This window comes from Tupaia chinensis, unplaced genomic scaffold (assembly GCF_000334495.1).
Source record: "Tupaia chinensis unplaced genomic scaffold, TupChi_1.0 Scaffold143654_1, whole genome shotgun sequence".
Lineage (NCBI taxonomy): Eukaryota > Metazoa > Chordata > Mammalia > Scandentia > Tupaiidae > Tupaia > Tupaia belangeri.
The window spans coordinates 48,572-76,333 of NW_006203502.1; the positions used below are offsets into that span (position 1 = coordinate 48,572).

At 40.2% G+C, this 27,762-nt stretch overlaps 1 non-coding gene and 1 pseudogene across 1 annotated transcript; both read left to right on the forward strand.

The window, feature by feature from the left end:
- The first annotated feature begins 36 nt into the window (after positions 1–36).
- Positions 37–21,741, forward strand: LOC102478997 (zinc finger protein OZF-like; annotated as a pseudogene).
- Positions 13,809–13,915, forward strand: LOC114005362 (U6 spliceosomal RNA). The gene has a single exon (XR_003547221.1). It is a non-coding gene; the product is annotated as a U6 spliceosomal RNA (small nuclear RNA).
- Positions 21,742–27,762: the final 6,021 nt, after the last annotated feature.

Below are 27,762 nucleotides of genomic sequence, written 5' to 3' on the forward strand. Positions count from 1 at the left end.
GGGCTGGGCCGCGTCGCGGAGACTTCTGGGAGTACTCGCTCGCCCTCGCAGTGCGCAGGCGCAGCCCAGGGAGTGGACATTTTGGTCTTTGTCCGCGGGTCAGCACGGCCCCTGGGTCCACGTGGCGCGAAAGTAGGAGGTGGGATCTGGGCGTCTCAGGTCGGTCGGGCCAGGGAGGTTGAAGGGGAGGATTCCCTGTCTCCAGGGGCGCGGTGCGGACTTGGGGAGTGGGTTTGAGAGCTTCTGGCCTACGTGTGGGGCGGAGGTGGGGGTCGCTGAGGAGAGTCTGAGCATGTGTGACCCTGAGTTTGACCGCAAAATTGGACCCGATGTTTGGGATTGTTGAGTGAATGGAACATTGAGCGCAGGACTGTGTGGTCGCCCTTAAGAAGGAGATGGAGGATTCCGGCTCGGAGGTAAAACGTTTGAGCCGCACCTCCCTTGTCGAAAGTGCTGATCGTTAGAACGGTGCCATCTTCCTGGGGCATCCGTTTTACTTGAAGATTTGAAGAGGGGAGGGAAGCTAAATGACGAATGGTTTTAAAACAGATCTTATTTAAAAACGCATTTGTTTTTAATTGGGGTAGAATGCAAGTTATTGTGACTGTTATTATGCTTTTAAAATCAAGAGTATTTCAGACGAACTCTTCGTTACAGAATGCCTCAATTCTGTGTCAATTCCCCTGGCTTTGAGGTACATTTAATAGTGCTGTCAGGCGGAGTCCTCTGCTAAATAGCGTTGAGAAGAAATCTCATGTAATATGGAGAGTCCAAGATTAAAGTCGGGAGTTCTAGGTTGGCACAATTATTTTTATTTTTAGAAAGAAACTTAGTTGTTGGAATGTTTATCCTGTAGGTAGATCTAGGTATCCCAATTCCTTAATTAATCGAGGTGTTTTCAGGTTGTATGGATTGTGTGAAGTAATGGAGAAAGCCGATTTCTGTCTGCTATGATGCTTTGTAAAAGAAATAACCCGCACTCGTTTTACAGACGGAGTGCAATTTGGCAATAAAATTCTTAAGAGAATTTTAAATACTAAAAGAGTTAAAATAATTGGGTACCAAATTAATGTTTACAAATCAGTAGCCCCCAAATTTGCAGACGACAGCCAGTTAGAAGACATAATTGAAAAAAAAGAAAACTCGACAGTATTTTCACTATTAATAAAAAAATAAAATATTGGCGAGTAAACTTTAGAAATTTGAAAAACGTTAGATAAGAACTTTAAAATACCACTAAGGGTTGTAACAGAAGATATGAACAAATAGATATGCCATCTGACATAAAGACTTGTATGAACTTAAGTAAATTTATTAATTTAATGTTATCCTAAGTAACGTATTGACGGGTATTTTTCTTTTGGAACTGGGTGAGCCGATTCTATAGTACTTCATATGGAAAAATAGATGAGCAACAATAGCCAGTAAAGATCAAGGTGTGTGGAGGTGAGGACCTAAATGTAACACATCCTAAAATATAAAGCCTCAGAAATGAAAAATGGTGTTGGTATGAGCATGAGTAAAACTTGTGAAGTGCAATTTGGCAATAAATTGGTTTCAGTATCTCTAATAATGACAAACCTATTTTCTTCTTGACCTAGCTGCTTTATTGGTACATTTGGAAATTAACTGCTAACACATTTATATATTTTTTTTAAGAATTATTTATTTAATTTTATTTATTATTTTAAAAAATTTGCTATAGGGCACAATAGCGAGAGAGAGAGAGAGAGAAAAGAGGGAGGGAGAGCGCGTGCGCGAGAGTGTGAGAGAGAGAGAGAGAGAGCGGGAGAGCGAGCGAGCAAGCCTGTCAGGTCCTAGACTTGGACCACCACTATGTGGGAGACCATGGTTGACTGACTCCTGACCTTCACCATGCCCTCTGCTGGCCCTGAATGTACCTGTATTTGCACGACACATATAGGTACAAGGTTGCTCTTTGCAACAGTGTTTGGCAAAGTAAAAGATTAGAAACAATCTGTGCCCATCAGTAAGAGATTGATTCAATAATTGTGGTATTTCCCTGCAATGGCTGCACAAAAGAATGAGGAAGAAGCCTTTTACATATGGAGATTGAGTTAATTTGTTAAGTGAATAAAAAAAGGAAGGTGTGGGATCTGGAGTAAGGAAGAGGGTAATACCAACCAGCAAGTGGTGTGGTGTTTAAGGTGCTGGACTCCCACATGGCTGACTCCTGTTTGAGTTCCAGACTTGAAAACTTGAAAAATCATGTAGGTACATGTGCATGCGCGCCCCAAATCCCAGGAGAATAGAGGAGAAGAGATTGTAGTGTGGCCATCCCCCTGAAGGTGATTTTTCACTTTCCCTCTCTTTGTCTCTCTTTTTCTTTCCTGTGAGGCACAAACCCTATGGCAAACACCTTTTTTAAAAAAGGGGAGGGGAATATTAAGAATATGTAGTTTTCTTAAAAAAGTCAAAAGATTGGGAACCAGCAGTCAGCATAATGGCTATGTTGCTGGACTCCCAGGTAGTCGACAACGGTTCGCGTCCTGGACCCGGTGGCTTAAAACCCACGCTGGACGCGTGTGCGTTCGTGCCCAAGATCCTTGGAGGAGAAGGGATTGAGAGGAGAATGGAGGAGAAGGGATAGCGGCATGGCCATCCCCTCTGGGGGGTGATTTCTCGCTTTCTGTCTGTCTCTGTCTGGTGAGCGCACGTGCCCTATAGTGAAAAACCTCTCAAAAAAAAAATACGAGAAATTAATAAAAGTGGCTAGCTGTTGGGGATGAGGATACTGGAATAGATATGACAAAGGCAAATACCTTTTTATGTTTGATTTCTAAGTGTATAGTATATATTCTAAAGTTTCTTTTTAAAGGAGGTCATAGGTCATGGAGCCAGACTTCCTATGTTAACTTCTTTTGCCTCTTTGTGCCTAAGTGATCTCAGATACTTAAACCTTATGCTTCAGTTTCTTATATAGTAATATAATCATATTATCTGATTTACAGGATGATTGTGCAGTTCTAAAAATAGTGCTTAGTATAAGTACTTGATAAATGTTTAGTATAATTATTACTATCTGACAAAAAATAATTGCTCAAAAATAGTACAGTCATTCATACTGTTTGTGGTTGAAATTTCCAGAAAGACGTCTAAATGTGCTTTTATTATTTCCATAATTAAGCATTTTATTTGAGGGAATATTTCCCTTTTTTACTGGAATGAAGTTAAATTTCAAGTTATAGTTATCTTTAAAAATTAATCACTCTCATCTTCATGAGATTTGCTTCTTGATTTCTTTTTTTATTTTTTAAGAGGTTTTTGCTATAGGGGACGTTTGCTGGCCAGAAAGAGAGACAGAAAGCAAGAAATCACCCCCCTGGGGGATGACTATGCTGCAAACCCTTCTCCATTCTCCTCTCGGGATCTTGGGCACGTGCACACATGCACCCGTGTGAATGTAAGCCACCTTGTCCGGGACTCGAGCCACGGTTGACTACATGGGAGTCCAGCGACATAGCCATTACACTAACTGCTGGTCCCATTGCTCCTTGATTTCTGTGGTTACTTTCTCATGATTTTACTTCATCAGAGTATCTAATGATATATATATATTTTTTTAAATAATTATTTTGGGACCAGCAGTTAGCATAATGGCTGTCGCTGGACTCCCATGTAGTCGACCGTGGTTCGAGTCCCGGACCCGGTGGCTTAAACTCATGCCGGGCACGTGTGTCTCAAAAAAAAAAAAATAATTATTTTACTTTATTTTATTTATTTATTTTAAGTTGACCAGAGAGGGAGAGGGAGGGAGGGACGGAGGAGGAGAAGAGAGAGAGCGAGCCGCCAGGTCTGAGACTTGAACCAAGGTGGGCCATGTGGGAGCCCAACGTCCTTAACAACCGCACCACCTGCTGGCCCCGTATATGTATTTTTTTAATGTGACTCTTTTTTTGGGCAAAATATATCAGAGGTGATCATTCTTAGGTACTTCATATTGTATCACATCAAGAGATACACCATATGGCTGGGCCACCCTTAGTGATTGTTTCCCTTTATGACCAAAATGTAATCTGTGTTGTTTTGCTTTAATATCATTAGTTAGCTAATATATGCTTTTTTTTTTTTTTTTTTTTTTTTTTTTATTTCCCATGGCAGGAGGGGAGGGTAAGTGGTTAGAAGAAAGGATCCTCCCGGTATATGGCCATACCACTATCCCTTGTCCTTAATGGCCTTAATGAATGCATTTTAAATTTTATTTAAGATGAGAACTTCTTTTTAATAATTATTTTTATTGAACTTTACTTATTTATTTGCTTATTTTAGAGTGACAGCGAGTGAGAGAGAGAGAGAGAAAGTGAGAAAGCAGGCTACCAGGTTTGGGATTTGAACTGTGGTTGGCCATGTGGGAGTCCAGCACCCTTAACCACCACACTACCTGCCAGCCCCCTTAATGAATGATTTTAACATCAAAAAATAATTCTTAGCTGAATCAGTAATTTCTACAGGGGTTGTAAAGTGATGATTTTCTAGTCTTTTCATTCCTTTTGCATTTCATTTGTTTTGTTCTTTTGGGGAGGTTTGCTATAGGGCGTGTGTACCTGCCAGAGAGACAAAAAGTGAGAAATCACACTCCCCCAGGGGGAGTGGTCACGCAACCCTCCTCCTTCATTCTCCTCTCAGGATCTAGGGCACACATACACACATGTCTGGCATGAGTTTGAGCCCCGAGGTCCAGGACTCGAACCCCGGTTGGCTATGTGGGAGTCCAGTAACATAGCCATTACGCCAACTGCTGGTCCCTCCCTTTTACATTCATTTGATTGTTCAAGTCATCAATTTTTTCCTGAATTTTTACTTTACTTTTTTGGGGCGGAGGGGCATCATTTTAAAGTTGTATAAATTTAGTGTGTTCTGATAACTACATTAGTTTTCTTTCTTTTCTTTCTTTCTTTCTTTCTTTTTTTTTTTTTAGTTTTCTTTTTGATATCATTGGAATGTGCCTTCAAGCCAACTGCTATCTCATTTTGATTTGACATTTATCTTTCTTGTAGTCCAAGTTCATTTTATACCTCCTCTTTCAGAACTGGAATTGGCCATTTCTCCAAAGAGCTCTTATCCTTTTATTGAAGACTAATACTAGAGACAGACCAAGAGCTAGGTTATGCTGATTGCTAAGGGGTAACACTGTTTTAAGGCTGTTTTTTTCTTTTTTAATTGCTAGAAAGCATGTAGACTTGCCTGAGAGAGGCAGAAGAGAGGGGAGACAGAGAAAGCAACCCCTAATGGGCATGCTCACAACATAATTTCTTTTAAATTTTTCCATTGAGATTTTGGAGATATGGGGCACAGATGCTTAGCTTATGGCTTGTTTTATTCCTTCCTTTTTTTTTTTTTAGAATTATTTATTTAATTTTATTTACTCATTCATTTATTTTTTTAATTTGACCAGAGTGAGAGAGAGAAAGTAAGAAAGCAAGCCACCAGGTTCGGGACTCGAACCGTCTTTGGCCATGTGGGAGTGTCCAGCGCCTTAACCATCACACCACCTGCTGGTCCCCACTTAAAGGCTTGTTTTTAACACTGGGCTGAGACTCACACTGTTGTCTGGCCATGTAGGATCTGACTCTCTTAACCTCTAGGCCACAAGTCTGGCTCATCAAGGCCATTTTAAATAGCAGAGCTAGAAGATTCATATTTTTTTTAATCATGAGTCCATATTAGCATTTCTAATTCTGTTTGAATGGTAAGACATTTTTACCTAATTTTCTGGCTCCTAAATTGTATTTTATAGTCAAAATGAAAAAGTATTTTTTTGCTTTATCCTGCAATATAAGCAACATGATTTCAAAATAACATTATTGCTATTAATAATAACTGTAAATGTAACTATATTGTGTTAAAATTTTCCTTAATATAGTTCATGATGTATATGTGTAGCTATTTTTGTCTTTATGATGCATGTTGCTAAAGATGTAGTCAAAGTTTTGTCATTTGAAAATGTTTCTCTGGAATTAATGTTACCGAGGTAATAAGTAGTTGGGTTTGTTTGTTCCAATTTGTTTTCAAGTTAAGGTACTGCTTTTTTGTTTGTTTTAGTTTTTTTTTTACTACAGGGTGTGTGTGCTTACTGGAAACAGGAAAAGTGAGAAGTAAGAAATCATCCCCTCTTCCCCTCCAAGGAAAGACCATGCCACAGTACCATTTCCATTTTCCTCTTAGGATTTTGGGCACTAATGTATACCTCCCAGGCATATTTTTCAAGCTACCAGGTCCAGGATTCAAATTTCATGGTCTGCCATGTGGGATCCAGCACCTTAACCACTATTCCACCTGCTGGCCCAAGGGACTGCTTTTTTAATGCTAATTTGATTGGGCTAGCTGGTGACTTGGTGATTAAGATTAAGGTGGCTGTGTCTCATATGGACGACTATGAGTTGGCATCCCAGACCCAGCAGCTTGAGAAACACCCTGGGCACCTGTGCATGTGCTTCCAAAATCCCAAAAAGAGAATGGAAGAAAAGGAGTGGCAGTGTCACCATCTCCCATGGAGGGGGGGAGTGCTTTTTCACTTTTTCTCTTTTGTCCTCAGTGAGTACTTATGCCCTCTAGCAGACTTTTTTTTTTTTTTTTTAAATGAATTTCATTATGGTGGTTGAGGCAACTGGATCCCACATGGCCAACTGTGTGGTTCAAGTCCCTGACATCATGGCTTGAAAAACACACTAGGCACTGCCCTTTGGTGCCCCAAATCCCAAGAGTGAATGGAAGAGAAGGGATTAATTACGGTGTTTCACTCCCCTGGTGGGAGTGCTTTCCCACTTTGTCTCGGTCTTTTTCTTTTTAGTGAATGCACACACCCTGTAACAAAAAAAGATATTATATTCCTATGATTCAACAAAAATGCTTGTCAGAGATATTATTCTGCTCCCCTCCCTCAATCATTATTTTACTTTGATCCATGGAAGTATCAAACTGCCTAGTCAGGGACTCGAACTGTAGTTGACCATGTGGCAGTCCAGCAATGTAACCATTACACCATCTGCTGGTCCAAATTTCTTAAATATTTTGGTTTGTTTTTTGTTTATCCTTCAAGTAATATTTTTGTGTGTTTGGTCACTGATGTATAATTTTTCTTTGCTTAGTTCCTACCCTTATTTAAAGATAGTGTGCCGTATAGGCCTCTCGATAACTTACTTCATCCTGGAGATGTCCCTTCTTAATCATTATCTTTTTTTTCTAGCTGCTATATAAAGGAGATGCCATTGTGTGAATCTACTGTAGTTGATTCAGTTAATTAATCCCCTGTTGTTAAATATTTGGGTTGTTTCCAATCTTTTGCTTTTACTAACAATGCAGTAATGAATAATTTATCTGTCATTTTGTACTTACACAGGAGTTTCTAAAGTAGATTGCTTCGGTGAAATTGACTAGTGGGTAAGTACTTATTATATTCCCACTAGTAGTAAACCAAGAGCCTCATCATCAGAGTTTAGTGTTGAATATTTCATTTTTTGCTAAAGGCACTACTGAGAATTAGTATCTTAGTATAGGTTTAATTTACATCCCCTTAAATTATAAGTGAGGTAGGGAACCAGCAGTTAGCGTAATGGCTATGTCGCTGGATTCCCACGTAGTCGACCGCGGTTCGTGTCCCGGACCCGGTGGCTTAAAACTCACGCCGGGCGCGTGTGCGCGCGTGCCCAAGATCCCGAGAGGAGAATGGAGGAGAAGGGATTGCGGCGTGACCATCCCCCCTGGGGGGTGATTTCTCGCTTTCTGTCTCTATGTCTCTCTCTGTCTGTCTGGCGAACGCACGCGCCCTACAGTGAAAATCTCTCTCAAAAAAAAAAAAAAAAAGAGAGAAAAAAAATTATAAGTGAGGTTGAGTTTTCATATGTTTAAAGGGCCATATGTATTAATCTGGGGACTGTAGGTTTATATCATTTTCTCCATTTTTCTTGGGGATATTCTTCCTGGGAGATGTTTATTCATTAGAAAGATTTGCCTTATAGGAAATGAATTTTTTTTTTTTAGTTTCTGCTATAGGACATGAGCTTGTAGAGAAGGGGGGGAGTATGAGAAATCACCCCCCTGGGGTAGGGAATGGCCATGCTACAGTTCCCTCTCTTTAGTTTTCTTGGGATTTTGGACATGCATACATAAGCACCTGTCATGTTTTTCTTTCTTTTCTTTTTTAAGAGAGTCTTTGCTATAGGGTGCGTGTGCTCACTGGAGTCTTTGCTATAGGGTGTGTGTGCTTACCACAGGGGTGGTGATGGTGGTGAAGCCACAGTTCCTTCTTCTCCTTTTTCCTCTTGGGATTTTGGGCATATACACATGTAACTGGTGTGAGTTTTAAGCCACGGGATCTGGGACTCAAACTGCAGTCATCCATGTGGGAGTCCAGTGCTGTAACCAGTATACTACCTGCTGGCCCTGTGCCTGGCATGTTTTTCTTTTAGAGAGAGATTTTTGCTATAGGGTGTGTGTGCTCATCAGAGAGGCAGAAAGCAAGAAATCATCCTTGAGGGGATGGCCTCGTCACAACCCCTTCCCCTCCATTTTCTTCTTGGGATCTTGGGCATGCACATACATGCCCTGATGTGAGTTTTAAGCCGCTGTGTCCAGGATTCAAACTGGTCGAATACAAGGAAGTCCGGCAGCGTAACCATTATTCCATCTGCTGGTCCCCTAGTATGTTTTTTTTTTTTTTTTTTTTTTGGAGAGGTTTTTGCTGAAGGGCGCGTGTGCTCGCCAGAAAGACAAGGACAGAAAGTGAGAAATCACTCCCCGGGGAGATGGCCATGCCACAGTCCCTTCTCTTGGTATCTTTGGCACACATGCACAAATGCCTGGCGTGAGTTTAAGCCACCAGGTCTGGGACTCGAACAGCAGTTGACTACATGGAAGTCATCCATAGCCATTACGCCAACTGCTGGTGCCCCCTGGTATGTTTTTCAAGTCACTGTGTCCGAGACTTGAACTGCACTGTTGGCTATATGGGATCCAACCACCTTAGCCACCCTATCACAGGCTGGCCCTTGAAGTTTTTAATTTGTGTTTTGACAATGTTCATAGTGACTTTTTTTTTTTTTTTTTAACCCATGCATTCAGGAGGGTTTATTTTGTATTAAAGTTACTGGCCCAGCCCATGCACCATGGTTAAAGCAGCTGGATCCCACATGGCTAGCTGTGCTTTTCACTCCTGACGGCTTGAAAAACACCCTGTATATTTGTGTGCATATGTCTCCAAAACCTCAAAAGGAAGAAGAAATGAAGGAGAAGGAATTTCAGTGTGACCATTCCTTGTAATCTCTCTCTGTTTCCAGGGAGCACATGTACCTATGGCAAAAATAAATATAAAATACAATATAGTTAATAAAAATAGAAACATTACATAGTTAGATTCAACAGTCTTTTTATCATCAAAAACCTTTTCTACTCTCAAATTTCTCCGTTTTCTTCTTTATGTTTTTAAAGAGAGATTTTAGCTTTATTTTATTTGATCAGAGAGGGACAGAGCAAGCATGCAACTGGAAAGGGTGGGAGAGTGAGAAAGCAAGCTACCAGATCTGGGACTCAAACCAAGGTTGGTCATGTGGGAGTCCAGTGCCCTTAACCACCATGCCACCTGCTGGCCCTGCTTGTTTATTTTTCTATGTTGACTTTGGAATCAGCTTGTTGAATTCTGGCTGGGGTAGGGAGAGACCTTCCTCGCCCCATAGGTTTTTGCCTTAGGTTGCGTGCACTCCGCAGAGAGAGGCAGTGAGAGGGAAAGTGAGAAATCATCGCCTCCCTGGGGCCATGCTGCAATGCCATCTCCTCCATTCTCCTCCCAGAATCTTGGGCACGCATGCACATGCTCTCAGCATAATTTTCAAGCCACCAGGTCTAGGATTCAAACTGGTCAGCTGTGTGAGGACTCAGTGATGTAACCATTCCGCCATCTAATAGTTCCAGGAAACTTGTGATTATTGGAATTGAATTAAATTTATAAGGTCACTTAGGCTATGGGGGTATCTTTATGGTGTTAAATATTTCTGTCTAGGTACATAATATGTCTTTCCTTTTTGATCCGCTGGAGTGTTTTAAAACTTTCTTCATAAAGGTTCTAAACACTTGTTATAAGTATATTTCTAGATATTTTGTTATAAGTATTTTTCTAGATATTTTCCATTAAGAGTGAAATCATTGGTATATATGAAAGTTGTTAATTTTTTTAAAGAATTATTTAATTTTATTTATTCATTTATTTATTTTAATTTGACCAGAGAGAGGAAGTGAGAAAGCAAACCATCAGGTCCAGGACTCCAACCATGGTCGACCTGTGAGAGTATCCAGCGCCTTAACTGCCATGCCACCTGCTGGTCTCTAATTTTTTTTTTTTTTTAAGTATTTTTTGCCATGGGTCAGCAGGTAGCTTGGTAGTTGAGGGTGCTGGACTCCCACATGGCCAACCATGGTGCGAGTCCTGGACCTGGCGGCTTGCTTTCTCACTTTCTCTCCCCCCAGCCCCTGTCAAATTAAAATAATAAAGTTAAATGAAATAATTCTTTAAAAAATGAAAGTTTTTTGGTCATATTGTGTATGTATTCACTAGAGACAGACAAGAGAGGGAAAGTGAGAAATCACCACCCATGGGGGATAGCCACACCACATTCCTTCTCTATCTTCTCACTTCTCAGATTTTTCAAGCTGGTGCGTTTGGGATTTGAACTGCAATCAGTCATGTGGGAATTTGGCCCCTTAACCACTACACCACCTGCTGGCCCCAAGATGATTGATTTCTATGTATTCTAGTCCTTACTTAGTAATTATATTATTAAGATGGGGCCAATAGGTGGCATGAATGTGTGGAGACTTTAAATGGTTTAATGAGTATGGCTTTGAAATTTAGGACTCAAGAAGTCCTGGTACCTTTTCCCACACACTGTGTGCGCTTTAGTGTCTGAGGCAAAAAGGTCATTACTTTCTTTTTTTTTCCACAGGGCCACTTCCTCCTGCATCCTTGGAAACTTAATCTTACTCATCCATCCAAAGTTTCAAAAGCCCTGGGGAACTGCCTGCGTCCTAGGATTGTACTTTGGCTCCAGCATTAACACTGTAGTGCTGTGTCATTTCCCTAATAGCAGGTTATAAAGGGACCAAAATATATGTGATCATTTGTTGAAGCAAGACAAATTGGATGGTGGAGAAAGAAGTGGAAAGGAAGTCTGTCTAGGTAAGTGAATAATAACTAGGCAACAAGTCATTCAGTCAATATTGACACCTCTGTTTGTTTGTTTTTTTATAAGAGGTTTTTGCTACAAGGCACGGGTGCTTGCCAGAAAGACAAAGAGAGACAGAAAGCGAGAAATCACCCCTCAGGGTATGGCCACGTTGCAGTCCCTTTTCCTCCATTCTTCTCTCGGCATCTTGGGCATGCACGCACGCACACACGCCTGGCGTGGGTCCGATCTGGGAGTTGAACCATTACCAACTACATGAGAGTCCAGCGACATAACCATTACACCAACTGCTGGTCCCAGCTCTGAAATATTTTTAAGAGCATTTTCTTATGGGCTGGGGCTTTATTCTTGGGTATCATTTGATAGGAATTTCTTGGATATGTGAATGATATTTCTAGTCATCATTTTCTTGTTTCAGTACCCCTTTCATTATTCTAAAGGAACAGATGTTCCTCTGTTGTCAACACTGTGTACTTCATTTGTACTGCATCTATTGTGGTTGTTCTTCAGTCTTATATCCAGTTTCACAGCCCTCTTTGTATATTAGCTCCGTTTCTCATGCATTATCCTTTATGGGTCTTCTTTCTTTTTTTTTTTTTTAAGAATTATTTGATTTAATTTTTTTATTTTTAAAAAAAATTTTGAGAGGTTTTTAGGGCACTTGCACTTGCCAGAGAGACAGAAAGCAAGAAATCACTCCCTGGGGAGATGGCCACACCACAACCTCTTCCTCCATTCTCTTGGGATCTTGGGCATGCACGCACACACCCCATGTGAGTTTAAGCCACCTGGTCCGGGCCTTGAATTGCAGTTGACTACATGAGAGTCCCGCGTCATAGCCCTTATGCCAACTGCTGGTCCCTATCATTTTTTAAATTTGCTATATGGCATGTGGCCATCAACAGAGAGAGAGCAAGCTGCACCTTAACCACCATACTACCTGGTGGCCCCAAGTCTTTTTTTATTTTTTTAAAATTTCTGTGGAGCACATACACTTGGAGATGGGAGTGGGATTTGAGAAAGCAGCACCCACAGTGGATGGCCATGTCACAATTCTCCCTTCTCTATTCTCTTCTCAGGATTTAAGCATACACGTTCCTATGCCTTGCATTGTTTTTCAAGCTGTGGGATCCAGGACTCAACTGTGCAGTCAAAGATGTGGGATCCAACCACCTTAACCTCCATGCCATCGGCTGGTCCTATATGTCCTAAGTCTTTTTTTTTTTTTGTCCTAAGTCTTTATATAGCATCTGATATTTAGGTTCTTTTTTATTACTTACCACTTTTTCTTAGTTAAATACCTCAGAATTATATTTTACATCCATGATTTTAATATTTTGTTCTTACCCCATTGTCGATAAACAAATTACTCTGCCTCCTTCCCTTCAACCTGCATGTATTGCTTTCATAAGTTACTGACTTACAAAATCAGTACTGTCTTTCTGCTCTGTGTGTGTGTGTGTGTGTGTGTGTGTGTGTGTATGACTGTGACTTTTTTTGTTAGTTTTTCTTACAGGGCACATACACTGGAAAGAGAGAGAAAGTGCAAAAGCACCCCAGGGGGGATGGCTGCACCTCAGTCCTTCTTCATTCTCCTCTTAGGATTTTGCACATGTACACACACATGCTTAATATACTTTTTAAGCTTCTAGGCCTAAGACTCAAAGCCGCACAAATAGCCATGTGAGATCCAGCTGCCCTAACCACTATACTACTTGCTGGCCCTGTGTTTACTTTTTTTTTTTTTTTTAATTATTCATTTAACTTCATTTGTTGTTATTCTTTTTCTAAAGATTTAATTTACTGGGCCAGCAGGTGGTGTGATGGTTAAGGTCCTAGACCTGGCAGCTTGCCTTCTCACTTTTCCTCTGTTCTCTCCTCCGGTCAAATTAAAAAATGATAATGATGGGCCAGCAGGTGGCGTGCTAGTTAAGGGCACTGGACTCCCACAGAGTCAAGCAAGGATTGAGTCTCAGACCTGGTGGCTAAGAGATTAATTGGGGTCATTGCAGTAAATTCAGTTGAGAAAGTGGTGGTTGTTTAATGATAAGTAGTCAGGTGTTTAAGATGGTTTAAGGTAATTGCTGATAAACTGCAGGTAGGTTATAAGCATAAAAAGGAGTCGTCAATGACTCCAGGGCTTTGGTTTTAATAACTGGAAGAAAATGGGTTACCATTTACTGAGGTAGGAAGACTATAGGAATTGTAGGAGATGGATCAGGAGTTTTCTTTTGGGCTTAATTTTTTACATGTTTACTGATCATACATGTACATATTAAAATAGATAGTTGGATGTATAAGTCAGGAATTTAGGGACATAGAAAATTCTTATTTAATCTGTACTTTTACAGGCTACTTTATTCAAGAATGGCATGTCTGTTTCCTTTTCAGCCCTCTCTGTTCCCTACCATTCAGGGATGCCAGTAGGTCCGTCAAGTCTCATTCAACCAACCTACATTCTGGCATTCTGTGTTGCCAGAGGCTGTGACTTGACTCCTGAGGCCATGGTTGATGTTTCTGGAGAGCACTATGCATGATGGCTCTGTTAGTATAGCAGCAGTAGCTGCCTGCTCATATCCCTTGTCATGTGACATTAGAATTATAGCTACTTTCATGCTCGCTTCGGCAGCACATATACTAAAATTGGAATGATACAGAGAAGATTAGCATGGCCCCTGCGCAAGGATGACACACAAATTTGTGAAGTGTTCCGTATTTTTTTTAGCAGATCAGATTTTATAATAGAGATCTAACTATTAAAAAAAAAAAGAATTGTAGCTACTTTCTACTCTTATCAACAGTTTGTGTTTTTTTTTTTTCCTTCTTCACAGACATAAAAAGACAGAGTTGTCTGTTCTCATCTTAGAATAAAGGATCTATTTGTTAGGTTTGAATCAACCCTCTTGGAATTTGTCTCTCACTTTTGCTTGATCAGTACCTGATGATCTGTGCTGTTGCTTTATCTAAGTTGTTTTTTCATCTTTTGCTTTTTCAAAATTATTTTATGTAATTTTATTCATTGTCATCATTTTTTATTTTATTTTTTTAAAGTTGACCAGAGAGAGGGAAAGTTAGAAAGCAAGCTGTCAGATCCAGTACTTAAACCACAGTCAGCCATGTGAGTGTCCAGCTGCCTTAACCACAATGCCACCTGCCGGCTCCCCTTATTTTTTGCTTTTATATTTTCTTCAGTTTAACCCATCCTGTTACTGTAGAACTCTACATTCTCTCTTTCCTTTTCTCATCATAAATTCCTGTAGATGCAGTCCATCTGAGATTAAAAGTAACTCTGTGATGACAGTTCTTATTTTGTCATTTCCAGCCTTTCTTTCTTGCAATAATTTTACATGTTTACAGACTGGAAAAACTGTCTGACTTAATTGTCATTGTGTTGGGCCAGCCAGGTGGCAAGGTGATTAAGGCAGCTGAATCCCACATGACCTGCTACACTGTTTGAGTCTTGGGCCTGGCCACTTGAAAAACACTGGGTGCCTGTGTGCCCAAAAAGGACAGATAGACACACAGTAGAGAAAAGCAGGGATTGGGCAGTTTGGGCCTCTCTGATAGAGATCACTGTGGCCCCAAGCTGTTGCCAGGTTTGTTCTTTTATAGGGCAATGGGGGAAGGAGAAGTGGAAGGTCAAGCCATGTATTTTCTGTTGTTGGCTGCAGCTGTGGAGCATCTTGTGTCTTGCAGTGAATTTTTTTTTTTTTAATGTATAGCAAAGTGAGGTGTTTATTAAAGGAAAGGGAAAGAAAAACAGAGTTCTCAAGAAGGGAAGGGTCCTGGAAAATGGGTTGCCTGCATCTTGCAGTTCTAAATAAGCCCCACCTGGCTTTCTCTGGCTAAAACAGTTTAATTTCTGCTTCTTAAGTATTGGTCCAAGTGAGCAATCCTGTTTTGTCTTCTTTAAAAGTTACATTGTTCAGCCCAGATTTGGCCACTCCTTACACTTTCCCACTTTATTTTTCTTTTTTAAAAAATTACTTTATTTAACTTTATTTTTTATGTATTTATTTTCATTTGTTCAGAGAGGGACAGAGAAAGTGAGAAAGCAAGCTGCCAGGTCTGGGACTTGAACTGCTGTGGGAGTCTAGCATCCTTAACCACAACGCCACCTGCTGGCCTCCCCACTTTCAATCTCTCTATCAGTCTAGCAAGCACAGGTGCCCTATAACAAATGAAAGAAAAAAAGGCAAGAAATATTCTTGTGACAGACAGTACAATAATATCCTATCCAAGTTAGAAGTTTCATTTCATTAGATTCAGGTCCAGAGATCACCTCAAACTAATTTCATGTTACATTTGTATTACTTCTTTAATCATGGTCTTTGTGGTAAGGATCATGAGGACTTTAAAAAGATAAGTCACTACTTAAGAACATATATATCACATGATTGTCAAAATAAACCTATTTTGTTTCCTCTGTAAAATTCTTTGAATCTTGGCCTTTGGTTACAAAATATTCTGCTTAACTAGGTGCTATTTAATTAACATTTAAACTTGAATTAGGTTTTCAATCTCCCCAGTGGTTCTTGACCCAACTTTTATGTTTTCCGGGGAAACTCAAATGTCCTCAGTAAATTATATCTTATGTGCTTTTATGTTTTATATGTAGTCTTTATTGTAAGCTGGTTGAAAAGAGGTCTGCCATAGTTTGAGTCACAGACCTTGTGGCTTGAAAATCACACTGGGGATTCCAGTAGATGGCATGGTGATTAAGATGTTGGACACTCCCACATGGTCGATCACAGTTTGAGTCCTAGAACTGTTGGCTTGCTTTCTAACTTTCTCTCTCCCTCTCTCTCTCTGGTCAAATTAAGATAAATGAACTAATAAATAAAAATAGAAATTCTTTTAAAAAAAAATCACACTGGGTACATGTACATAGGTACCCAAAATATGTACTGTTAGCTATTTGAAGAAAAGGGTGATTCCATTGATGAAATACATCATTTCAGGTTATACTTAAACTGTTCAGACTCAGCTGCATGAAAATTTCCATATGAGGGCTATGTAATTAAAGCTCCAGGTCCTACATGGCCAATTCTTTTTTAAAAAGAATTATTTAACTTTATTAATTGTTATTAATATTATTTTCCAGTTTGATCCAAGAGGGAATGTAAGAAAGCAAGCCACCAGGTTCAGGTCTTGAACCATGGTCTGCCATGTAGGAGTTCTGTGCCTTTAACCACCAAGCTGCCTGCTGACCCCTGAAGATAGCTGATTTTTAATATTATTTTTTCCCAAAAGTTTGTTTCTTTCTTGAGAAGGAGAGAGAGAGGGGCAGGCACTCTTACCAGGGTTTTGCCACAGCATGGTCTACCACCCTTCCCCTCAGCCTTCCAACCAGCCAGGATCATGGGTGTATCTGTCTAGTGTGTTCAACTCAACCCAAGATCTGAAATCCAGGCTTTCTCGTATGACTCCAGCATTGTACAGCAGCATAAGCTGCCTGTGCTACCACAGCTGGGCCTGTTATATGTTGTTTGATTGGAGTATATGAAAAATTCTGGCCTCACACAGATAAGTAATTGGAAAAGGGAAAAGCATTTTAATTGCTTTTTCAGATAATTGTGATTATTCTTTGGTACAACACCACTTGACAAAATTAGCTACAATGTGGAATTTGAAACTATAAGAATTTCTCTAGGCCCAGAAGGTTGCCTGGTGGTTAGGGCACTGGACTCCCACGTGGTTGACCACAGTTTGAATTTTGGACCCAGAGGCTTGAAATTTACACCAAGCATGTCTGCATGTGTACCCAAGATTCCAAGAGGAGAATGGAGGACGGGATTGTAGTCTGGCCATCTCCCTTAGGGAGTGATTTCTCACTTTTTCTCTGTCTCTCTGGTGAGCGAATGCACTCTCTAGCAAAAATCTCTTAAAAAAAAAAAAAAAGACTACCTCACAGACCAGTGGTCTCTTATCTGTAGAGTAGACTGTTTACTCTGTTAAGCCAGGGTTAGGTCCTTTGACAAATACTATGAATTCTATCATGGGCGTTTCAATTTCCAGGGAAGGATCCTCTGATACCCTGCTCATAAGTTTATTTTGCCAGTATATTTTGTCCTCAGCTACAGACTAATACTGGAGGTCTTACTATGTTATGTAGATTTAATCCCATTTATTTCAGTATAGTACCTCTTCCCTGTTAATCTCATTTGCTGGGTGTCCCTAAATATGAACTTCTCTGAGTATATTTCTGCAAAGAGTAAACTTCTATTTTATACTAAAGAGTGGTTAGTCCTTTGTCTTGACTAGAAAAGTACAATTGACTGACTTCTTTTTTTTTTTTTTTTTTGAGATTTTTGCTATCGGGCTCGTGCACTCACCAGAGAGACAGAAAACAAGAAATTACCACCGAGGGGGAATAGCCAGACCACAATCCCTTCTCTTCTCTTCTCCTTTCAGGATTTTTGGGCACATGCATCCAGCATGAATGTTAAGCTACTGGGTCTGGGACTTGAACCAATGTCAGCTATGTGAGAGTCTAACAGTGCAACCATTACACCATCTGCTGGTCCTCACGACTGACTTTTTCTGCCACCATCCTTCTTGAGAGAGTTGATTTTCTTAATTTCCTGGATCTTTCCTTTCTTGTATCTTGTGGCACAGATCAGTTTACTTAAATTGATAACATGTTTTGTAGTACATTTACATTATTTGAGTTTCCTAAACTAACACCCTACTGTGCATTGACAGTCTTCTATATGCTTTCCATTAATGAAAAACTTGTTAATATCTGTTGTGTATCATTGTTTCTTATATATCATTTTTATTGCGAATTTGTAGCCTTTTTCTCTTTCTTGCCATTTTAATGGGGATTTGGGGAAGAAGCATTGTTGGTTGATCCCAGGTGTAATATCTCATTTTTTAATGATCATCCTTTTATCCTATTTGGCAGTTCCTCATCGCTTGTTTTGCAGTTTGCTGAATTTTGAAATGGAAACATTATTTTCAAGAGTAACCTAAGTTGGGACCAGCAGTTAGTGTAATGGCTATGCCGTTGGACTCCCACATAGTCGACCGCGGTTCGTGTCCCGGACCCGGTGGCTTAAAAAACTCACGCTGGGCGCGTGTGCGTGCGTGCCCAAGATCCCGAGAGGAGAATGGAGGAGAAGGGATTGCGGCATGACCATCCCCCCTGGGGGGTGATTTCTCGCTTTCTGTCTCTCTGTCTGTCTGGTGAGCGCACCCTATAGCGAAAACCTCTCAAAAAAAAAAAAAAAAGAGTAACCTAAGTTGGGGTCAGCAGATAGCATAATTCTGTTGCTGGACTCTTCCCACATAGTCAACTGTAGTATGAATCCCAGACTTGGCTTAAAACTCATGCCAAGCACATGTGCAATGCGAGCCCAAAATCTGAAGAGGAGAATGGAGAACGGAATTTCAGTATGGCCATCCCCCCAGAGGGTGATTTCTCACTCTCTTTCTCTCTGTCTCTTAGTGTCTGCAGCAAGCTCACTCACCCTGTAGCAAAAAATCTCCCTTAGGTACCAGCAGTTAGCGTAATGGCTATGTCGCTGGACTCCCATGTAGTCGAACGCAGTTTGAGTCCTGGACCTGGTGGCTTAAACTCACGCCGGGCACGTGTGTGTGCATGCCCAAGATCCCGAGAGGAGAATGGAGAAGGGATTGCAGCATGGCCATCCCCGCTGGAGGGTGATTTCTCGCTCTCTGTCTAGCAAATGCACACGCCCCATAGCAAAAAATTAAAAAAATCTCCCTTAGGGGAAAAAAGAGTAACCTAAGTTTTGATGAGTCATTTGTGAATATTAATTTCCTACCCAGATATCTTCTACAAGGATTCCCTTCTCATAATTTAGTCAGAGATATTGGTTGTATGAATTATTTTATACTAGGAGATAAATTTACCAGAGTTAATACTCAAAAAGCAACAATCTGAAATTTCATTGCTGGTAATGGTTGTTAACTGTTTATTTACCATGTACCAGCCAGAGTTCTGAGCACTTTATGTATTAATTTCTTTCAATGTTGATTCTTTGTATTCTATTTTAGAAGAAGCCTAAGAAGATGATGAGCATATAGAGAGGCGACAAGACTTGAGAGGCAAGTTGCATTCATCTCCAATAAACTACAGGCTGAGAAAAAAAGCAGTGACTATAAGAAAATTGGAGCAACACTTCCTCTTATTTCAGACCTTATTTCTGTCAAGGTGACATCTTTTTTGAAGCTTTGAGTTTGAAACACTGTCGCTGGACTCCCATGTAGTCGAACGCAGTTTGAGTCCTGGACCTGGTGGCTTAAACTCACGCCGGGCACGTGTGTGTGCATGCCCAAGATCCCGAGAGGAGAATGGAGAAGGGATTGCAGCATGGCCATCCCCGCTGGAGGGTGATTTCTCGCTCTCTGTCTAGCAAATGCACATGCCCCATAGCAAAAAATTAAAAAAATCTCCCTTAGGGGAAAAAAGAGTAACCTAAGTTTTGATGAGTCATTTGTGAATATTAATTTCCTACCCAGATATCTTCTACAAGGATTCCCTTCTCATAATTTAGTCAGAGATATTGGTTGTATGAATTATTTTATACTAGGAGATAAATTTACCAGAGTTAATACTCAAAAAGCAACAATCTGAAATTTCATTGCTGGTAATGGTTGTTAACTGTTTATTTACCATGTACCAGCCAGAGTTCTGAGCACTTTATGTATTAATTTCTTTCAATGTTGATTCTTTGTATTCTATTTTAGAAGAAGCCTAAGAAGATGATGAGCATATAGAGAGGCGACAAGACTTGAGAGGCAAGTTGCATTCATCTCCAATAAACTACAGGCTGAGAAAAAAAGCAGTGACTATAAGAAAATTGGAGCAACACTTCCTCTTATTTCAGACCTTATTTCTGTCAAGGTGACATCTTTTTTGAAGCTTTGAGTTTGAAACACAATTTAGTCTTTAACAGGAGGGAAGATGTATAGGAAAGAATCTTCAATTTAATCAGTTTGGAAATCCTCTACCACAGCTTAGTTGTTACGGTAATAACCCCTTGTAAGTGTAAATCAGTGTGGAAATACCTTTAGTTTAAATAGTTTGTACCCCATCTAATACCAGAGCATTCATAAGTTGGTATTCATAGGACAGAAACCCTATGAATTTACTGAAGGTGGGGAAACTTCTACTCATATATCACATCTCATTGAACGTAGAAGTCATGCTGAAGAGAAACCCTGTTGAAAAACCTTTAGCTAGATGACAGATCTCATTGGGCAGCTGAAAATTCATGCTGGAGAGAAACCAGTGAATGTAGCAAAGCTTCATTGAATATTAGAAAACTAATATTGGAAAGAAAGCTTTGAATGTACTGAGTATGATAAAATTTTCTCAAAAATCTTTTTCCTTATTCTGCATTTGAAAGGTCATACACAGAGAAGCCTTATAAATGTAAGAAATGTGGAAATATCTTCAGCCAAAAGTAATTCCTCATTCATCAAAAAGTTCATACTGGAGAGAAACCTTGTGAATGTGGGAAAGCTTCCATTCAGATGTCACACCTAAGTAAGCAGAGAGCTTATAGTGGGGAAAACCCCTTTGCCTGTAAGGTATGTGGGAAAATCTTCAGCCACAAATCAAATCTCACTGAGCATGAGCATTTTCATAATAGAGAGAAACCTTTTGAATGTAATGAATGTGGAAAAGCCTTTAGCCAAAAGCAGTATGTCATTAAACATTAGAACACCCATACTGGAGAGAAGCTGTTTGAATGTAATGAATGTGGAAAGTCCTTCAGCCAGAAGGAAAACCTCCTTACCCATCAGAAGATTCACACTGGAGAGAAACCCTTTGAGTGTAAAGATTGTGGAAAAGCTTTCATTCAAAAGTCAAACCTCATCAGACACCAGAGAACTCATACTGGAGAGAAGCCCTTTGTATGTAAAGAGTGTGGGAAAACCTTTAGTGGAAAATCAAATTTTACCGAGCATGAGAAAATTTATATTGGAGAGAAACCCTTTAAATGTAGTGAGTGTGGAACAGCTTTTGGCCAGAAGAAATACCTCATAAAACATCAAAACATTCACACTGGAGAGAAACCCTATGAATGTAATGAATGTGGAAAAGCCTTCTCTCAAAGAACATCACTCATTGTACATGTGAGAATTCATTCAGGTGATAAACCTTATGAATGCAATGTTTGTGGAAAAGCCTTCTCTTAGAGTTCATCCCTTACTGTGCATGTGAGAAGTCATACAGGTGAGAAACCCTATGGTTGCAATGAATGTGGGAAAGCTTTTTTTCAGTTCTCAACCCTTGCTCTGCATTTGAGAATACACACAGGTCAGAAGCCTTATCAGTGTAGTGAATGTGGCAAAGCTTTCAGCCAGAAGTCACACCACATTAGACACCAGAAAATTCATACTCATTAAAAGCCCTGTGAATAGCTTGAAAATGTGAAAGCTTTCATCAGGAATTTACACTCTGTAGCACATGAGAAATAATCATTCTGAAGCAAAACACCATGAATGAGGTGAACTTTAGCAAGTGTTAAAAACTGAATGGAACATCAGAAAGCTCATACTGAAAAGAAAATTCACATGATAAAAAAAACCTATGGCCGACCAAAAATAAAAAAGAAAAGAAAAATATAGCAAACAACAAAGATAATGCTGAAACTATAGCCGTATTTCCACTAAAATTGGGAATAGAAGACATGCCTATTCTTGCTACCAGCATAGAATTAGAAATTTTCACCAGTGTACTGAAATAAGTAAGTTTTAAGTATTGGGACTGAAGAGACAAAAATAGATGATATGATTATCTACAAGTAATAAAAACTTTTGTGTTGATTTAGCAGATCAGAAGAGATTCCAGAAAGATCTATGCATTTATTAGAATTTGGAATATAAAAGAATCAGCATCAGAAGATGAGATAATGGGACTGCTTTAAAAATTAGTTGGAGATAATTTTCTCCAAGGAGGGGGAAAATCAACATGGACTGTAACAAAAGTAAAATTCATGGTGATTAAAAACAGAAATATGGGGACCAGCAGGTGGCATGGTGATTAAGGCGCTGCTCACTGCCACGTGGCTAACTATGGTTCAAGTCTTGGACTTGGTGGCTTGTGTGCACGTGTGCTCGCTCTCTCTCTCTCGCACTCTCTCTCTCTCTCATCTCTCTATGGTCAAATTAAAAAATGAATGAATATGTAAAATTAAATAAAATAATTTAAAAAAACAGAAATATGAACAAGCTGTATACTAAAATTGCTATTACCTTGGGAATAGGGGAACATTCCTTATAACAAACTTTAAAATTCTAAGTAATTCTAGCTGGGCGTGATAGTGCATGCCTGTAGTGCCTGTAGTTGCAGCTGCTTGGGAGGCTAGGGTGAGAGGATTGCAAGTTCAGGGCCAGCCTGGGCAACACAGCAACACCATCCCCCAAAAACAAATTTTTTAATCCTACCTGTGTGTAATGTATGCTCAGGAAATATGTGCCAGGATACTTAACTATGGCTCTTTTATACTAGATGAAAATTGGAAACAAATGCCCATAAGGAACAAAGTGGCAAATTCTTAGGATGGAATAATGTAAAATGTAACAAAAGAGATCCACATTATTAACAGAAAGAGCTCAAAAATCATGTTGAGGCGAAAAAAATCAAGTTGCTGAATGATGCATACAGTACAGTGACTCTGTAAATTTGAATTAAAACTTGCCTCACAAAATTCAGTACTTTATACTGGAAATGGATGCATATATGTATATAAATATTTTAAAAATGGTTTGGAAGGATACAGACCAGACTCTTGATAGTGGTGGCCTGTGAAGAATGGAGAAGAGAAAGGGAATGAGTGGGAGGTGGGATGGGGGTTGGTTAAAGGGGACTTCAGCATTTTATATAAACATCCATTTGTCATTTTTAAAAAAGAGAGAGACTGCAAGTAAATATATGAAGATACTGGTTAATTTAGGATTGTGGTATATGGATATCTTGTCTTATTTTTTTGTACTTTTCTGTATTTTTTAAATTTCTCGAAATTAATAATGGGGGTGAGATGGGAATGCTATATGCTGTAACTGAAGAAATCATGTTATAATGGGTTCATTCCCAAATACTAAACTTTTTATAAAAAATGTTTCTAAAATTTTATCAACAATGAGTGGATGACTTGCTCTCTATGTAATATGAAATTATCTATTTTATTAAAATTAACAGCATATCTTAAATCTGTTTTAACATGTTATGGTGTGCACATATTTGTATTTCACATTTCTAACATTTTGTAACATACCATTTGGGCTTTTGAAATTTTAAAAAACTTCTGTTAAGAGTACATGTACAGGCTCATAACTTGTCTTTTTTAGATTTTGGAATGTCCTGAAATTTTTTCTGTTCCTGTCCTGCAAATTTCCATTGGAAGTAAATGCATTAAAAATCAGGTTTGGGGACCAGCAGGTGGTTAAGGCGGTGGACACTCCCACATCGCCAACCACAGTTCGAGTCCCGGACCTGGCAGCTTGCTTTTCCACTTTCTCTCTGATCTCTTGTCTCTCTGGTCAAATTAAAATAAGTGAATAAATAGTTAAAAAAAATTTTTTTAATTAGGTTTTTGGGGGCCATCAAGTAGTGTGGTTGTTAACGGGCTGGACTCCCTCCCACATGGCTGACCATGGTTTGACTCCCAGACCTGGTAGTTTGCTTTCTCACTTTTCCTCTCTCTCTCACTCCAGTCAAAGTAAAAAATATAACAATAAAGAAAATAAACAATCCTTTTAAAAAATTAGGATTTTGGGGACCAGCAGATGGTGTGATTGTTATATTGTTATGTCACTGGATTCCTACTTAGTTGGCTGTGGTTTGAGTCCCAGACCGGTGGCCTGAAACATGCTGGGCATGAGTGCATGCCCAGAATCCCAAGGGGAGAGTGGAGGAGATGGGATTGTGGCATGACCAGGGTGTGATTTCTTGCTCTCTCTGTGCCTCCACAGCAAGAGTACACACCCTGTAGCAAAAAATCTCTTTAAAAAAATAGGTTTTTGGAGAGCCAGCAGGTTAGGGCAGATGGATCCCATATGGCCAACTGTGCAGTTCAAGTCTCAGAAAAAACACTGGGTGCATTTCTGTGTACCCCCAAATCCTGAGAGAATGGGGAAGGGATTGGAACATTGCCATCGCCTCTGGGGGCAGCTTTGTCACTTTCCCCCTCTTTGGCAGGCATCCTACAGCAAGTTTTTAAGTTAAAAATAATTTTTTGTGCCAGCCTAGAAGCCTAGCAGTTAAGGAAGCCAGATCTCATGACTGACCATGATTTGAATCCTGTGGCTTCATTCCAGTGGCTTGAAGGATGCACCACATGTGACTATATATGCCCCAAATCCTTACAGGTTGGAGGTTAGAGAAGGGATTTCAACATGACTACATCCTATCAGAGAGGTCTCACAATCTCCTGAGTGCATGCATTCTGGCAATTAAAGTTAAAATTTTAACCAGAGGGCATGTGCACTTGTTAGAGGGGAGAGAGTTAAAAAGACCTGTACGGGACCAGCAGTGTAATAGCTATGTCGCTGGACTCCCACGTAGTCGACTGTGGTTCGAGTCCCGGACCCGGTGGCTTAAACTCAACGCTGGGTGCGTGTGCGTGCGTGCCCAAGATCCCGAGAGGAGAAGGGATTGCAGTGTGGCCATCCCCCCTGGGGGGTGACTTCTCGCTTTCTATCTCTGTCTGGCGAGCACACATGCCCTATTGCAGAAAAAAAAAAAAAAAAAAAAAAACAGAAAAAAAAGAAAAAAAAAAAAAGACCTGTTAAAGGAAATGGTTACACCACAATCTATTTTTCCCTACCATCAGGGTTTTAGGCATACTCAGTGTGTTTCTCAAGCCCCTGGGTCCAGAACTCAACCCATCTAGTCAGCCATGTAGAATTCAGCTGCCTTCACCACACCAGGGCCTAGCCCAGTGATTTCATTTTTTTCAAAACTTCAGCTTCCCTGAACACAACAGTTCAGTGGGTTTGCGTCAATTCCTAGATCTCAGACTGTTCCTCCCATGAAGGTATGCTTTAACATAACCTTTTTTGGGTTGATTTTATAGAAGGAGAGAGGATGGGGATGAGAAAAAAGTGGTTTAGAACCCAGACAGAATTATGTTGCAGAAATCAATCCTTCCTGATATTTTAAAATTTCAACCTGTATCACAGTGAAACTTGGTAAGAGTTACTAAAAAAAGATTTTCTTTGGGCTGGCAGGTGGCATGATGGTTAAGGGCACTGGACTCCCACATGGTTGACTATAGTTCAAGTCCCAGGTCTGGCAACTTGATTGTATGCTCCCTGTCTGAGCAAGTTAAATAAAGTTAAAATAATTATTTTTTTAACAAAGATTTTCTTGGTGGGTGTCAACATAATACAGTAAGTAGTTGAGGTTGATTTTTAACTTTTTTGTTTGTTTTTTTAAAGAGATTACTCCTATAGGGTGTGTGTGCTTGCTGGAGAGAGACACAAAGCAAGAAATTACACATACACACACTCACACACACACACTCACCAGGAGGGATGGCCATGTCGCAGTCCCTTCTCTTGGGATTTTGAGCATGCATGCACACATGAGTTTTTAAATGCCCAGCATGAGTTATAAGCCACTGGATCTGGGACTCAAAACCGCAGTTGACTATGTGGTAGTCCAGTGATGTAACAAATTGCGCCATTTGCTAGTCCCAATTTTTAACCGTTTTATAAAAGCAAGTTATATTGCAGGACCAGCAGTTGGTGTGATGGCTATGTCACCGGACTCTAATGTAGCCAACTACAGTTCAAGTCCCGGACCTGGTGGCTTAAACTCCGGCTGAGCAGTTGTGTGTGTGAGGCCATCCCCCAAGGGGTGATTTCTCGCCTTCTGTCTTTGTCTCTCTGGCAAGCACACATACCCTATAGCAAAAACCTCAAAAAAACACAAGTAAATAAATACTATAGCATTATGGTATCTTTCATTAGCCATTTTGGAAAAATAATGCATTACAATACTTAAATATCTAAGTCCTGGTCCTTAGTAGTGTGAAATCTTCCATCCCCTATTTTTCTTTGGTTTCTCTTTTGACTGCTTGTATTTTGTTTTACATGTTAAGGTGTTCTCTAGTTATACTACTATGAAACAAGCTATCTCATGAAGAATGAGTGCTGTTTACCACTAATGAATGGTGAGGTTAAATATGATTTTGAGTTAGCGATAATAACTTGGCATGTATTTAGCTCTACCTGCCCCTCCCCACCCAAGTGTTTTTGCCTAAATTAGTGGTTCTTAACCTTCAGTGTACATTATAATCACCTAGAGAACCTGTTGCTGTGGTGTACCTCAAAAGTTTGGGGTGGGGAACGGAGAATTACATGCATGCACACACACCCAGCATGAGATTTTTTTTTTTTTGGCGAGGGGACCAGCATGAGTTTTTTTTTTTTTGGGCGAGGGGAGGTTTTTGTTATAAGGCACGTGCACTCGCCAGAAGGAGACAGAAAATCACCCCCCAGTGGGGATGGCCACACCGCAATCCCTTCTCTATTCTCTCGGGATCTTGGGCATGCATGCACACACCCCTGGCGTGAGTTTCAGCCACTGGGTCCAGGACTAGAAATTTGGTCAACTGCGTGTGAGTCCAGTGACATAGCCATTACACCAACTGTAGGTTCCCCCAGCATGAGTTTTAAGCCTCCTGGTCTGGGACTCAAACCACAGTCGACTATGTGGGATTCCAACAATGTAACCATTATCCCATCTGCTCATACCTTTAATCTTGAATTTATTACTATTTTTAAATTTGATCAGAGAGGAAAGTGAGAAAGCAAGTTAAGTCTGGGCCTCGAACCGCAGTTGGCTGTGTAGGAGTCCAGCACCCCAATTACCACGACACCTGCTGGCCCTGGTAATCCATCCAATTAACACAAATATTCAAGAATATACCATATCTTGATTCCCCATATCTGTTTTCTTGGCTATTCTATACCAAATGGAGGGAAAGGTTCTACACAGGTGCAATAGCCATTATAACTATTGTGGCCTGGGGCTGGCAGGTGGCTAAGGGCGCTGGACTCCCATATGGCCAACCACGGTTCAAGTCCTGGACCTGGTGGCTTGCTTTCTCACTTTCCTTCTCGCTGGTCAAAATAAGTAAAGTTAATATAATTATACACACACACATGTATATACATGTATGTGTAAGGCACTACTCTCGAGAAGTCTTAGTCATCACCAAGTGATGTCAAGACATCAAGGGTTCAAATGTAATATGGCCTGAAATTACAGCCCAATATTAGGGTACCTTGACATTGGGGAAAACCAGGAGGACCTTAATGGCTTAACTGCAAATTCCCTGCTCCATCATACTGGTCTAGATAAAACCACCTGGTCAAACCACTCCTTATCACAAGACCCAGACACAGTGTCTGCTTATTGCTTACTAAGGAATTCATTCAGTCGAGCTAGTCATATCCTCCTGCAGAAACTAGGATTACCCCCATCGTCTTGCTACTACAAAGGTTCCCTCACAGTTCCTGATAGTTCGCTGTGTTCCCCAGTGATACACATATGTGGATCTATGTGGTGTGCTGTGTCCTA